Source organism: Agelaius tricolor, unplaced genomic scaffold (assembly GCF_023055355.1).
Source record: "Agelaius tricolor isolate 1412-34295 unplaced genomic scaffold, bAgeTri1.0.p SCAF_39, whole genome shotgun sequence".
Lineage (NCBI taxonomy): Eukaryota > Metazoa > Chordata > Aves > Passeriformes > Icteridae > Agelaius > Agelaius tricolor.
This window is the reverse complement of record NW_027269299.1, coordinates 1,443,124-1,447,757: the sequence shown is the minus strand read 5'-3', so window position 1 is coordinate 1,447,757 and position 4,634 is coordinate 1,443,124.

Here is a 4,634-nt window from a genome sequence, read left to right as displayed (position 1 = left end):
CCACCCCTGAGGGTCGATGAGTGCCTGGTAAGGAGGGCCTGGAAGGCCCAGGCTCAGCCCGGAGAAGGCCCCTGAGGGCGGCGCTCCGTGTGCGGGCCGAGCAGCTGTGCCCCTGCCCGCTGCTACAGCCAGGGGCCGCGCGGGCTCTTCTCCAGGCTCCCGTGGGCCCGAGTCGGGTGCCCATGGAGCCCCGGCCCGGCGGGGCTGCGGGCCGGCACCGCGGCTCCCCGGGCAGCAGCCGGCCCTCTGCCCCCGGCCCTCGGGAGCCCTTGGCCAGCGGCTGCTGGCCGCGCCTCAGGCCTGTGCGGCCAGGGGAGGCCGGGGCTGGGCGCAGGCAGCGCCCGGCCCCGGGGCTGAGCCCACACCAACCCTCTGCAGCTGGCAGAGCACAGGAGCGGAGCGGCCGAGCACCTGCGCCGGGCCCTGCGCTACCTGCGGAGCCCACAGGAGCTCCTGCGAGAGGCGGCCATCAGGTTCATGGGTGAGCCACAAGCCCAGGCTCCCTCCCCGGCCCGGCCCGCCGCAGCTCGGCCCCAGCCCTTCTTGCTGCCCCGGCAGCGCCAGCCGGGCCCAGCGCCGTGGAGCCCTGCCTGGCCTGGGCATTGCTGCTGCCGCCCTCTGGCAGGCGTGCCCTGTGGCGGCAGCGTGCGGCAAGGGCCCGGGCTGAGCCCTGCCGGGCCAGCAGCCCGTGTGGCCGCAGCGCCGGCAGCGCCGCCGGCAGGGAGCTGTGCCGCTGGCGCCCTGACAGGCTCTGTGTTCACAGGCATGGCCGGGCGGCACCTGAGGGGGCAGCAGCAAGAGCTTCACGTTCTCAGTCAGGGTGAGTGAGGGCAGCGGGGGCTGGCCGGGTAAGCTTCAATGCCCCACCAGGGAGCTGCAATCCCTCTCCTGTCTGTGGCAGGCTTTGCTCCCTGTGTGGGTGAAGGGTGGCAGGCAGAGCACACAGAGATTTTAGGGACACGAGGGGGATTCATGGTCAGCACATTCTGGCTGATCCGGTGGCAACTCCTCCCTACTGGACATGGCAAGAGTTGGGTGGGGTGGCCCTGGCTGGATGCTTTCCTCAGGTCACTGCAGATCCAGGCTCTGACCATGGCTCTCTTTCTCTCTGTTCCAGGCCTAGAATCCCCAAAGAACAATGCCAGCCCATCCTGCTCTAACTTTGAAAGTCATGCTAAAGTAGGCCTAAGACCTGAAGAAATAGGGTCCTTTTCTGGATCCAGTGAGCCAGTGTCCCAAGAACAGCACCAGGAGACACTGAAGAGGACAGCATCTCCCATTGCCACTGGAGCTCTAGACATAGTTGATGATTGGTACGGCTGAGCCTGTGGGAAGCTCGCGTGGCTTCAGCCCTCTCCCTGCCTGTAGATAGCTCCCTCCCTCCAGCCTTCAGACACTGTCCATCCACTTTTGCCCCTCCACCCTCTCTCCCTTTGGACAGCTCCATCTCACCAGCCCTCAGACCATGCCTATTCCTATGTTTTCCTTCCACTCTTCCTTTTGATAGCTCCATTTCTCAAGCCCTCAGACCCTGCCTGCCCATTCCCTTTTCCCCTCCAATATGATCCCTTTTTTTGCCTTTCATTAATAAACAGTTTGGCTTCTTCACCTTGCCTGCATCCCTGTGGGGCTGAAGCAAATCCCGGGCCCTGGGACACACAGGCCCCTGCTGCCGTTGTCTCCCACGCCGTGTTTTGTGCACAGACCCAGAGGAATGGGGGCAGGTCAGGCTGGAAAGGTCCCTGTGCTGAAGGTGCAGTTCCACAGAAATGTGCAGTTCCAGATCTTGCTGAGCACACTGAAGACCAGCAGTGGGACAAGGAGCCTGTGTGTGTCAGGGACCAAAGTTGTGTCTAAGGCCCTGCCATATTTGGTCCCCTGTTGTGCTCATCAACAAGAAAATGAAGAGCAGAGAATGAAGGAAACCTTATGGTTTAACTGGTGGAAATTTAACCCTTAAGGGAAACAATGGACTGGTCAATCAATGGGAAGTGAACCTGTGAAAGAGGAACGATGCACAATGGAGCTGTGGTTGGCATGGAGGTGGTGTCACAGGTCACTGCAGCCTCATCTCATGCACTGGCCAAGCGTGAGATGACCTTGTAACTGGAAAACTCCACTCCAGAGGAGGAGATGTCAGGCCTGGTTCTGGGGTGGAGGGATGAAAAGGACAAAATGCCCGTCCTTTTGATGCAGGAGATACCCTGAATGTGGGAGGCCTTCCTGCCCTTCCCACTGGAGCCCCATGCTGAGATACCCTGAGCGCAGCCCAGTGCTCCTTGCTCCTCTCTGCTGACCCATGAGCATTTGTCTGCTTTTCGGATGGCCCTGGCTGTGTCAGAAATGTATCTCAAAAATACCATCCATCTTGACTCTGCTGAGGTGATTCGATAGGCAGGGGGTTAGAAATACATTCTGTCAGATTCCTGTACTTGAAGCTAATGTCCGGGCGCTGGCCAGGAGCGGCCTCCATGCCCTAAAGCAGCACTTCTTCCTCATGGCTTCCCTGCACAGGGCTCATTTTACACTTGCCCTTAGTTCTTCTGGTAGAATGTGTCTAAAGCTTTTTGTCAAGTCCCTCTCCTGTCAAGTTAGGCCCGCCAGGTTTTTCTTATGCTAAGTGGTGCTAAGTGCTTTTGTAGGTCTGTGCTAAGTACTTGTTTACTTATGGGAATTGCTTGTGCTTATGTCAAACAAAGGCCTTGTTTCATTCTCCCCTTTATCCCGATGCAAATTCTTTTGCAAGATCCTCTGGACAGTCCACAGTACATATGTACTGTTCTGCTGCTGTTTTAATTTTCTACCACATCCATAGGTTTATGATGGTTAAGAGGAGGGTTAATTTTTTTAAGATTAGAACTGGTTTGCTGAGGAAGCTAAAAATCTGAGGAGCTGTTGGTGGTTCCAGATTTGTCCATCACAAGAAGACATCTGACTCATGATGTTCTCTTTCTTTCTCTATTTTGGTGATGATTTCGGTAACAACTTTGATACTGGATTTGACTGTCCATCAGGCTCTGTGAGATGCATTTTTGACTCCTGCCACTAGCCATTTTATATTAGGCTGGTACGGCATTTGCTTTAGAACATTAGCGTCCTGTCCAGTTTGGAATTTGGGCGCTTGGTGATACCCATCATGTGCATTCTGCAGCATCTGTAGAGAAGTTCTTGTGTGGTGCAGCTGAAGTGGCATCCACTTTTGGTTGTGAAATTACAAATAGAGAAGTTAGTACCATTAGTAGTTTCATTAAAAGACTCAATTGGAATAGTTGTGCAAGCAGATCTCACACAGGCACAGCCCCTTCCCACATAACACACCTGTGATAGTGCATGGGTAACTGGGCTCATTTCAAAAATACAAGTGCTGCCCTCAGCATGCAGACACCCATCCTCTCTTTCAAGCACCGCATTTTTGCACACAAAATTCAGTGCGTCCCTTGGTACACATGCTTTGATACTAAGAGTTTGCCAGCTTCTAGTTTTCTTGTTGAAAATGGCCCAGACATGATGCTGAATGGGTCTGACAGTTACGTGAGTTCTTATAACTCCAAGGGCCAAAATTGGAATGACACGGTATTTTGTTGCATTCTTAATGGTTAATACAAAAGGCTGCAGGGTTCTGTTCATTCTATGTGAAATTGGCCAATTGCAACCAAGTGTGGAAGTCTTTTTCAAATTGCTTTGTGGTTTCATTTTTAGCCATGATTTAGTTCATTCTTGTGGCAATTTCCCCAGCTCTCCTTTTTTTAAGTTCTCCTGGGATTACAGACCGTAGCCACACACAGCTGAGCTTGCGTTCATTGAAATGCTAAAGAAACGTCACCCTGTAGTGTTCCCATAAAGCCACCAACTGCTTGAAAATCCTGCTGTGTATTGTTGGCCAGGGTGCTTAATAGGTTAGCTGCCAGGCTTTGGGTATGGGCAAGTGATAGCAGGGTTGATCTGAGAGGAGTTTGTATCTGTCCAATATAAGAGCTCACAGTGCTTACTTTCTTGAGCAAGACTTCTTGATCAATAGAATTTAATACTCCCAGTTCAGACCCAAACCATCCCCTTAAGTCTTTTTTACGCCTATCATTTGGTGTCTGGGAATGTATCCACAGCTCCCATTCTTTTAGGCTTTGCTGTATGAGTGGGCAGTATTGCTGTTTAATTTTGGAGACATTAGCATGTATCTTTACCTCCAGCTTTTTCAGAGAGTACTGTGGATTTAGAGGCAAAAATTGTTCATTTGTTTGTCTTACCCCAGTGTGAAAGACTATATTATTTCACTTATGGGTCCCATTCTATGGAGTTGTTTGCTGATGTAAAGTTGTTTGTTTTTATTTTAATTTTAAATGTCTGTTCCGTTTCGCTCCTTGTCGAGTACCCAAGGCATGGTAACTGGTTTCTTCAGATACATTGCCTGCCTGTAGGCAAGCATTTCAGGAACCTTCAGAAACCTTACACTGGCCCCTGGTAGTATTACAAAGGATACTTTACGAAGTTCCCACTACAAATAGTTGAGTATTCTGAGTACCTCAGCCCATAAGAGGATGCAGCTGTGCTATTGGATTCCATGCATATCTGGGTTGCCATCACGTGGTCATGAAATTGGACATGATATACCCTAACAGGATGATTGTGCTCCTGGC